This window comes from Elgaria multicarinata, chromosome 6, assembly GCF_023053635.1.
Source record: "Elgaria multicarinata webbii isolate HBS135686 ecotype San Diego chromosome 6, rElgMul1.1.pri, whole genome shotgun sequence".
NCBI lineage: Eukaryota > Metazoa > Chordata > Lepidosauria > Squamata > Anguidae > Elgaria > Elgaria multicarinata.
This window is the reverse complement of record NC_086176.1, coordinates 51,406,078-51,417,580: the sequence shown is the minus strand read 5'-3', so window position 1 is coordinate 51,417,580 and position 11,503 is coordinate 51,406,078.

Sequence of the window (11,503 nt, the reverse complement as noted above, 5' to 3'; positions counted from 1 at the left end):
TTTTGTAACATCGTTAAATTTGTGCAGCCATGAATCTGGTATCTTACATGTTTCAAATTCTATTTTGAGTCAACCTAAGTAATGGATTTCGTGTCAGATAAATGTTAAAACTGGATAACTCTATCAATAAACAAAGAAAATTTACAGCGTCATCATATGAGCATTTTATAGCACGCTCGCAGCTAGTCACTCACGGTTCTTCGTGGGACATTTTGACGACGCAGCGTTCCTCCTGCTTTTTCTGCTCTTTTTTCCGTCACAAAAAAAGACTCAGAAAATCCTTTTTTTTTTTTTTTTGGCTGTAACAAAACTTGTCACCATTTCCTGCTGTGTGCAGGAGAAGCTGTGCGATAAAAATGCCCATTGAATGGGCTATGTGGTCACTGCTTGCTCCCTCTTTCTCCCCATGTGAAGGAGGAAACTGCTCGTCCCCATTGTGGGACAGAAGCAGGAGGCAAAGTGATGGTTGGGGAACGCGATTTCCCCACTGTCTGGTATGTCCCCCTCCTGTGTATCTCTGCATGCAGAGAGATAATAAGGTAAAATGCTTGTGCATCTGCAAGACTTAAAGGCAGCTTAATTTTTATTGCCTTTCAGGCTTTCACCCCCTTGCTTGTGGCTTTTTACACATCATTCCACTAAGAGTTTGAAACACTCGGCTCCTCAGCTTACAACATCAGTTTCCAATTCAATAGATCAATGGTGTGTCTGTCTTACCCCTCTATAAGTCAGAGGAGTCTAGAATTATGGCTCAGCAAATTCTGGGAACTTTGGCCATGTGCAGGCTGTGCACTCCCCACTGAAGAAGTGATGTCAAGACAAGTTGCCCATATCAAAGATGATTCCTGCACTTTAGTTGTATGTGCTAACGAAAGTGCCTTCCAGTAATGAAGGAAGTTTCATGTGCATATAGGAACAGTAGAAAATAGCCAATTCTGCAGGATGGGATTACCAATTTCACTTTCATATATACCAATATATGTTGGTACTCTTATCGAGAAATAAATATTTGCAAAAAAAGAAGAAAACTTCTTAGCAACAGAACTGATGAAGTAGGACCTCTAAGGGTAGACCAGCAATACATAGCCAATTCTGATATCAATAAAAATAAAAAGAGAAGGTCATAAAGAGACAAGGAGAATTTACATTAGACTTTAAAGTTCCTGTTCTTACTGCCCATTAATACATTGGGCTCCATCACACCAGTGTTTTATCGCACTCTCGTCATGCCTGGTATGCAGCACAGCACTCTGATGACAAGCTTGTCTTGCAGACACCCTGCCTCTTTCCCTCCCTTTTTCGTGTTTTCCTAGAGCAGGGAAAGTCTGGATTATTTCCCTAAAACGGAATTAAAACACCCTTCAGCCCCTGTGTAGTGCCATCCACTTGCTATTTCCTTTGTTGGGGGTGTGCTTTGAAGGGAGAGCTTGCTGATGAAAGGGCAGGGCGGTTCTCCTCCAGCACCGTGTCAAACCAACAGACTTGTGTTGAGACGGTTGAACGAGCTTTTACTGCTCCAACCCCACTCATTGCCTGCAGAAACGGAGCCCAGCCAATGAAACATTAAATCAGTAAATTGCTAGATGACAAAGACAGAGTGTGTGTGGGGGAGCCCACACCCATCACAATGTTACAACCAATGAACTGGAGGTGGAAGGATAAGAGGCAGGGTGGAGCGGAAAAGCAAACAACGTTTCATTGGTATAGTGTGATACCACAAACTCATGTGAAAGGGGCCAATTAGCTTGACACGCTAATGAAATGGAGCTAGAAATTGCTGAAGCAAACCAGGGGAAAAATGTTGATGTGATGGAGCCCATTTTATCTATTTCTCCTATTTCCTTTCTGTAAAGGATACTTTCCCACCACCACCACCACCCCCAATGCCCCCACTCTACCACACCATTTTCCTATGTAGGTATAAATTCTTTGTCGAAAACCTGTGTGCTCATGTGTTTGACCCAACTTTTCCACCTCACACAACTTCTTTCCTTTTGTAACCACTGCACTCAAATGTACTCAGCAATGTCATCTGTGCAGTATATTTGAACAGCAAAGACAGAAAGATGGGATTGCCATTTAATATGGAAGTCTCTTCTTTAAGGCACTTGCTAACCTCTGGGCATTTTCCAGTTCTGTGTAAGATATCTGTTCAATCAAGAAATTCGTAGCCAGAGCTTAAACCAGTATGGCAGTAAGTCTCATTTAATAATGATGTTTGGTTTATGTATTTTCATTTTCTACTTCCCTATTTCCACTGTGTCACCAACCCTGCTTCTGGGGTTGTATCCAATGGTTTCTTTCTTTCAATGGAATGGGATGCAAATATAAACAACTTGCCTCCAATACTGTTTTGCTTTCTACATTAAATAAAATAATGGAAAATAAGTGTGCACTATTTGATTAAAATGCCTTTAACAATGAACAAAAACGAAATAAAATCCTTGAATGTCCTTATGCAAATGCATGAAATCATTGTATTGTGTTGTACTGTGGGTTGAAACCTTACACAACATGAAACATTTTTTCTCTTTGATGAGTTAGTTATGCACATCTTTAATGTAAGAAACTAAACTTTTCTCCTTTCCCCCCTGCCTCTTTAATTTTATTAGTCCTACATTTTGTGTATTGTTTTGGCTTTCAGTTCAAAAAGGGCCTTTGTAAAGTACTGAACAGATGTAGAGAGATGAGAAGATAGGTTTCACTTTACTAATTATTTATAAAAGATTAAATTTTCAGACACAATTGTACCAGTCTCTTCCCTGGTTTTGTGATATTTGCCATTAGAGCTCTAAACTGAATTTTAAAAACTGGATTTTAGAGATGTTGGGGATAATATATTAAGGATCCAAAAATAAAGAAATAATACAAATGGTCCTTTGGTCACCAACAAAACCACTTTTTATTCACGGTGGACTTTCTATTCACTTCTGGCTCCACTTTGTGCATTTTTGTTGTTGGTTTAGATCCAGAATCTGCCTTCCATGAGATGAAGGGCTCTGCTTGCCGAAGGTCTCTCCATCTGATTCTCAGCAATCCCACACACACTACACAGCCCCATTCAGCCGGGTCTCCTGTGTAGCATTTTCAGAGGGCTAAAGAGGTGCCTTGGGAAAGAGGAGTGGGGTAGTTGATCTAGCTCTCATTCCATTGCTGTAGTTGCTACTCTTAAGTCTGCACTCTTATACGCACTTACATGGGAATCTGTCTAGGTGGCCAGGAGTTCTTCTCAGAGGACTGTCCTCTATTTGAAGGGCTGTGTCCAGTCCAAGTTTAAAAATAACCATAAGACGGGAGAGCAGGGAGGGACCCTGAAGTTGTCCATCAATATCTGATAACAGTCTTCCCCACTCTGACGAGATGTATTTCTGTTTAAATGATAGTAATTATTTCCAAATTTGCATCTCTACATGTAAATTAGCATAAGCACATTTTATGCAAATCTGTATCCTCCTTTGTCATATTTGGGTGATGGGTAAATGGCCACCCAAAGTATGTTGCACTGAGCTCAATGGAACTTACATCTATATAGATATATGTACAGGATTGCACTATAAGCAAATCTTTTCCTCATCCTAGTGTCTAATGTAAGGTCTATTGTCTTATCATATCTACTCTAATCCTTCCTTATCTCCTGTCTCTCAGGACCAATTTTAGACTTTTGTCAGAACATGACTGCAGTGTTTGGGGTGAGCAGGAGAAAATAGCAGGACAAACTTGCCTTGAATGTCTGTGGTCAAACATGAGACCAAGGCCAGATCTACACCAAGCAGGATATTGCAAGTACAGCGTTGGTGCTATATAAATAAATAAATAAATAAATAAATAATAATAAAAGCAGTATGAAAGCAGTATATAAGAGGCAGGAACCACACTACTTCTTTATAGCAGTATTGAAGTGCACTGACAACTGTTGGGGCCCATTGACACATACCAAATACCGCTTTCATGGTGTTATATCCTGTTTAGTGTGGCTCCTGCCTCTTATATACCACTTTCATACCTCTTTCATAGTGCAATATCTTGCTTGGTGTAGATCTGGCCCCAGCCTCTAAAGAATTGCATGCTACCAAAAGCTACCATCGAAGCGTTACTTTGGTTTCTCCCATATTATGAGGGCGATAGACCCAATCATTCAGCTGTAGTGTGCTTGATCACCATATAATCAGAGCCTTACAATCAACTTTTTAAGACTCTGAGGGTGGGGGGAGTTCTACAACTGACTGGGGAATCCTGGGAATTATAAGACTTTTTTCTGATTAAACATGAATAGGATTGCGCTCTGAGATGCCCAGAGGCTGAATGTACATTCAAGGAGCAGTATCTTCTCTTTTCAGCTGGAGTGTACTGTACATCAATGTTTATCTCTTCCTGCAAACTCCCCCCGCCTCAACTGGTGGTATGCATTTTTTTCAGAATGAATGATAAATTGAGCCATTTGTGCCCATTAGGTTCAATATCCATTCATTCAGAAAAAAATGCCATGAGCAATGAACAGGTACTTGTTTTGTTTTTTAAAAAATATATTCACATTTGTGAGGGAGTGGCTTACCTTTGGCAGTGGTGGTAGCAGCAGCTGATCCCTGGAGCTGGCTGCCATTTTATTTTCCCAGAATCTCCTGGATGATGCAGCCTTATGAGGTAGGGATGTGCTCCGCTTCTCCTCGGACCGGAGAAGCAGGAGCGAATTGGCCTGATCTGCCTTGTCCAGAGGAGCAGGAGAAGCGAGCCAGGGGCCTGGAGAAGCATGGCGAAGAGAAGCGGCCATAGGCAGAGTGCTTCTCTTTTCGCGGAGCGATCCACCCGCCATTTTGGATTTTTTTGCCCATAGGATTGCATTGTGGAAAAGATTATCGAATAACTTTTTTGTTTTTAAAGCTATCTTTCTGAAATTTCGTGTGCTTAGAGAGTTGTGGCTGGGGGTCATTTTGAGCCTACTCTCAGCACTCTGTGTGGTGCGGTTTGCTTGCTATAATTTTTGGAAAAATTGGGTAAAAAAAGCGGGAGAGGTACCTATTTGAAGTGCTGAGAGGCAGATTCAACTCCCAGTCATGATCACCTGATGAAGCATCCTCCAATCCCAAAGTTGGAGGGGAGGATAGGCAAAACGGGATACTTAGTAACTTGGGATACTGGGAAACTTCTCTTTCTTAGTCTGAACGGACTTTTCCCAGTGTTTTTTAAAACAGTAGCCCCACCAAATGCACAAACACAACCTGAAATCATATACTAAGCAAATAAATAACAGATAGGAAACACAGCACTGCTACCCACCCTAACCTTGGTGAACAACTGAATAGATGTGGTGCAAGGGGATGAGGTCCCCTAGGGCATGTGGACGTGCCCAGTGCACACACACTGTGTCCTGCCCTTGGAGGGTAATCACTCAGAGCCCTCCAAAGAGTAACCAGTGGAGACTAATGCCTGTCATGAGTTGAAGTGACAGGTAGCTTCTTAAAGACTGGTACTTACTTAGGGCCAGTCAAAAATTGGCATATCCTCCTCCCCCTGGGCACGTCCACTTTCCTCTTACTGGTAAAAGACAGACATAGCCTTTAAAAAAAAAATTCTTCTTGTTGTTTATTCAGCAACACTGCTGCTTTTAATTCCACCCCTCCTTTGTTTATTTATTTATTTATTTATTCATTCATTCATTCATTCATTCATTCATTCATTCAATTTTATATATATACACCCCATAGCCCAAGCTCTCCTGGTTTTTCCTCTTCAGTGAAGTCAGGCAGGCTTTCATTGTGTTTCAACTCCTTATTGTTGTTGTTGTTGTTTAATAATGGCTGTGATCACAGTGCAGTCAATCATCTCTGAAGCAAGGATCACAAAGCTTTACTCTTATCCTCCTAGCCTCCTAGTAGTTATGGGATGCAAAAGAAAAGGCATCTCTCTGTGCTGCTCCCGCCTCACAGGGATGGTTTGCATTACTGGCTTTGAAACAATCCTTGGCTCACTTCCTTGTGCCCCCAGAAATGTCTGCTGCCTGCCTGCCTTCCTTCCCCCCGGGGTGCTGCTGTGGTGGGGCATCTGCCGGGACTGACTCCCCCATAGATCTATGGCATATCTCTGCCTGCCTCTCTGTCTGCCTGGTGTCTGGGAGGTGGGCTTTGTGGTTCGTGCCCAGCAGCCTCTGGCATGCTTGCTGCCAGTCGTCCTCCTCTGTGCCCGCCTCAATGCGTTACTGCTGGCTTAGAAAGAAACAAGCCATCCTTGGCTCACTTCCTTGTGCCCGCTTCGCAGGGTTGGTTTGCAATGCGTTACTGCTGGCTTAGAAAGAAACAACCCATCCTTGCCACACTTCCTTGTGCCCCCAGAAATGTCTGCTGCCTGCCTGCCTGCCTGCCTTCCCTCCCTCCTCCCCTGCCGGCCTCGCAGGAATGGTTTGTGTGTGTGTTGCTTTGACTCAGGGGATAAGTCCTACTTGCGCTCACTTAGACCTTTTGAAGTTCCAAATAAATTTTTCAAGTGTGGAAGAAGATTCATATTTAGGTTTATCTACTCCCCAATTCATGGCATGTTGGGATTTCCTTTGAAATGGCCCCATTGAGCTGTCTGCAGCTTTAAATCTGAGATACTGGGGTGTCCGATTTTCAAAAATTCCCCAAAAATCAGGGGAGACTTGGATTGTCTTGAAGCTTGGCATGCATGTGTATACGTGCATGAGGTGTCATGGTGCCTAATTTGAGGTTTCTAATGTGAAAAGTGACGGAGATATAGAAAGGGGTGTGAATTGGGGTTAGGGGTGATGTGTTAGAGGTTAAAGCCCCCCAAATCAGGGGATGATGGAATTTGCTTGAAACTTGCCATGAATGTGGGTGTGCCTGCTTCCAAGTTTTTATCTGTCAAAATGTTGGAGAAAAGCCCATGTCTGAAAATGGGGTGTCCGATTTTCAAAAATCCCCCAAAAATCAGGGGAGGCTTGGATTGTCTTGAAGCTTGGCATGCATGTGTATACGTGCATGAGGTGTCATGGTGCCTAATTTGAGGTTTCTAATGTGAAAAGTGACGGAGATATAGAAAGGGGTGTGAATTGGGGTTAGGGGTGATGTGTTAGAGGTTAAAGCCCCCCAAATCAGGGGATGATGGAATTTGCTTGAAACTTGCCATGAATGTGGATGTGCCTGCTTCCAAGTTTTTATCTGTCAAAATGTTGGAGAAAAGCCCATGTCTGAAAATGGGGTGTCCGATTTTCAAAATTTCCCCCAAAATCAGAGGAGGCTTGGATTGGCTTGAGGATTGGCACACTTGTGCATACATGTATAAGCTATCATGGTGCCGAATTTGAGGTTTCTAACATTAACAAAAAAAAAGTTGTAGGCTTTTTTTTATTTCAATGCAAGCCTTTGGGGGAGGGGGAAAGCGGAGCTCCGATCCGGATCTGGAGCTTTGCAGCGAACTGGAGCCGACTATAGGCGGAGCGGAGCGGACCCGATCCGGAAGTTGCGGATCTGGAAGAGAAGCGGATGGGGGGGGGGTGTCCATGCACACCCCTATTATGAGGCATTGTCCTATAACGGCATTGTCCTGTAACGATGTAACCATTGTGGCTTTCTAGTTGCTGGTGGGGATGATGACTGCCAGAAGTTGGCTCTGCTAACCCCATCACAGATGCCAGAAAAAATTCAAGTTAAGACCACAAAATAATGCAATCAGAATAAATGAAAAGGATCTGCATCTAACAAATGAGTAATGAAAGTAATATGATTATAACAAATGAATAATGGAATGAAAGTAGCTTTCAATAATGGAAACAATTGGATAATGAAACATGACATTTCCCCCCTTTTTTCCACACCTCTGTACTCCATGTGTGGTGCCTGGAAGAATTTCTCCCATGCACTCCCCACACCAGTTCTGGGGGAACCAATTTGGTGCTATCTTTTTAAAAGGATGTGTATTCTGATGAAGGAGAGCACACATCTGTCATAAGGTTCATGAAATGGCAGAACTTTGCTCTAAGAGGAAAAAAAAGGTACCTACCAGTATTTGGAGGGATTTGTTTAGGCTACAGGAAATGCACACCTTGTGCTGATCTGGAAATGAGAGCCATTTAAAACTGTTCGAGATCTGGAGCATGGAGAGGAAGGCATTGTTGTTGTTGTTACTGGAAATATCTCAGCCAAATAGCTTCCAGCGATACCACGACTGGATAAACTGCTAAATGGGGCAGATTTTGAATTATAACTGGGTGGCTATAAAAATCCAGTTTGCCAATAACAAAAATGTAACAGAATTTCATGCACACATACGCATGGGCCTGATGCTTGTAGCCTTGGTTCTGCATCTGAAATGCATTGTGCATCTAACTCTGCTCCTCTTTCAGAATGAGTTACTGATGTAACTCCTGCTCTAGGTGGCAGTCTCATCCCGCCTGTGCCTTTTCATTACCAAGATTCCATGTTTATTATGCCAATAGAACCTAGTAGGCTGTTCTAATGAAATAGAGATCTTAAGCAGCTGGGAGGGAGGGATGGAGAGAGATCGAGAGAGATCGGTAGTTGTGGTTGTCAACTCCTACCCCACATTACCATTCACTACCAATTTCTCTCTCTGTGTTTTTGCTGCTTAAGTTAGGGTGACCATATGAAAAGGAGGACAGGGATCCTCTATCTTTAACAGTTGTATTAAAAAGGAATTTTCAGCAGGTGTCATTCATATGCATGTGGGATTTGATGCTGGAAAATATGTTTAGGGTTGAGCCAAAAGTTCCAATGTAACATTTTAATTCGAAAATGGGTGCAGGGAAGGTAAGGGAGGGCAGGAGGAAAAATTCTAGAAATATTGGGATGGGATCCTATTGGGACAAGCAAAAGAGGCAGTGGCAGCCTTTCTCCCTCTTCTTTTTAAAACCATTGTTTGGCCATGGTGGAAGCCTTGCTGTATCAGACCTAGTGTGTTGCTCTCCTATAATGCCTGACTTGGAACAATGCATTGTGGGGGAACATAGAGGACTGCTGGGCGGCAGATAGCAGGGCTGTCCCTGCCAGCAGCCAAACTATGCTATTAAAAAGAATAAGGGGGGGGGAACTACTTCACCCCAATTTATCCCTGAATATTTATAGAATTCTCCCACTGAAATATCACCACTGTTTCACAACCTATGACTGGGACAGGAGAAACAGAGTGGCTCAATAGCAGACTTTTCCATTCAGACTTTTCTATAAATCAGAAAAATTGGGAGCAATTCCACAGCTGTCCCTTTGAATTTCAAGAAGCAGCTGGTTTTAGGCGCTACAGATGGTGTGCTAATTTTCTGACATATCTATAGAACTGCTTCCCTTGAATAACAGGTACCAAATTGTCCTGCTATGGATAAAATGAAGGCCTTTGTTGGGACCATTTGGACCCAGTTCACACATAATGGTCGAGTGGCCACAGTTAGCAGTGGCCACATCATGGTAAGCAAGCATGCTGCCTCCATGAATCCGTCACTTCTACTTTTTTTTCAGATGACCAAACCACCCATGGATGCCCCATTTCTGGGTTGTTGCCATGACATGTGAACACAGCACCCTGAGTTGTTGAAGGGGAAACAACCCAAACTTTTAACCAATGGTTTGTTGTTAAACTAAAACTCTGGGTTATTTCTCCCTCAACAACACAGAGTGCCAGGTTCACCCATCATGGCAACAACCCAGGATCACAGCTAACTATGGCTTGTTTAGCCTGTAGTTAGCAGTTATGTGTGAACCAGATGTTGGCTCATTTCTTTGACATGCGAAATTCTCCTTTAACAGTTTGACAGTGTCTTATAATCTGGAAGAGGGACATCCAGTTCTTATGTGTGGTTGGGAGAGGAACACTCACCATTCACTGAAGCAAATATGTGAATCCATATGAGCCCAGATGCAAATGATTATCACCCCCCACCATTTTGCTCCTTGGGCAACACAAGAAGCAACAAGACAGCAAAAAACAAACAAACCACCCAACTTTTTCTTTCATGGTTTTATGTAGTGTTTCATGTGTTTTCTACTTATTTATTTATTCATTTATTACATGGCAATTGAAAAAAGACTTTGGTTGAAAAATATCTTTTTGAAGGAGCGGGTAGAACAAAACATGGCAACCTTCAGCTGTGTCCTAGTTGCTGTGGTTTCTATGGTTACCTCAGATGCATCGCTTTCTGCTGCTAGTTAAAAGTCAGCTTCAAAACTGATGGATTTAAATGACTGCCGCTACGGTTCTACTGACTGAGTTGAGAAAACTGAAGAGGGAGGTAACAGTATGGAAGTAGGTTTTACGTCATACTAGCTAATCAAGGACCTATAAACATACACTGGTTATATTAGAGCCAATTCCTCCCTAGTTCTATGTACTGTCAGGTTTCAGGTGAAGTGGAAAAAATGGTTCTCTGATGCAAATTTTTTCAAAAAGAATCACTCCAGTCAGAAATAAAGCACCCATTTAAAGCCTTCTGGGCTTTAGGGTTTAACTTGTAAAGAAAATGGCTCCATCGACTTCTCTTTGTTCTCTGTGTTTGAGGCTTGAGACTCATTTATTTTAAACAGCACCTCAGCAGCTACTGCTGACCAAGTGTTGCACTCCCCCAGCCCCCAGACAAAGATGATAAGGCTAGAGGGCGATGGTGTAGTAGTTAGAGTTGCTGGTTAGGAATGGGGAAACCCAAGTCCCTACTCCCTGCATGAAGCACACAGGGTGATCTTTGGCCAGGCACTATCTATTAGTAGGTAGTATCCAATGTCAGTCCAACGTAGAGTAGACCCCTTGAAATGAACAGGACTTAAATTAGTTGTGACTAACTTAAGTCTCATTCATTTCAATAGTCTACTCTACATTGGACTGACATTGGATAATGCCCAATATAACCTACTTCACAGGTTGCTTGTGTGAATAACATGACAGGGGGAACAGTGTATGCTACTTGAAATCGAAGAATCATGATGTTGGAAGAGACCTTTGGGGGTCATCTAATTCAACCCCCTGCTCAACACATGGATCTGCAGTGCAGGTGTGATAGTTGCAGCCCAAACATCTGGCTAGCCATCTGAATAAAGACAGGGCAGAAATAAACAATCCTACTCTGCTCCTATACTCCTACTCCATTCCTGCTCATTTCACTGTGCCAGCAGGACTCTTATTTTAGGGCTGCCCAGTCCAAGTCTGGTTTAAAGATTAAAGAACCATCAGAAAGGGAGGGGGTCTTGAAGTTGCCCCTCGACACTCAGCACCTGGGCAGGACCTGAGCAGGCACACAGCTTACCTGGTCCCAGTTATAGTGAGATGGATTGCATTTCTGTATACATTATCATGATTATTTCTCTGCTTGCCCCTATATACAAAATTAGCATTTGCAGATGCTATGCAAGTCTCTGTTTTCTTTTGTCCTCTTTTTTTATCATGCTTTTTGGGGTGATGCGCAAGTGGCCTCCTTAATCCAGTCATATAAACAATGCAAGGTTTACTCTGTGTTGAGTGCATCCCTCCAATACAAGGGAGGATAAGACTTTAAAAGGCACTCCCCTAGACC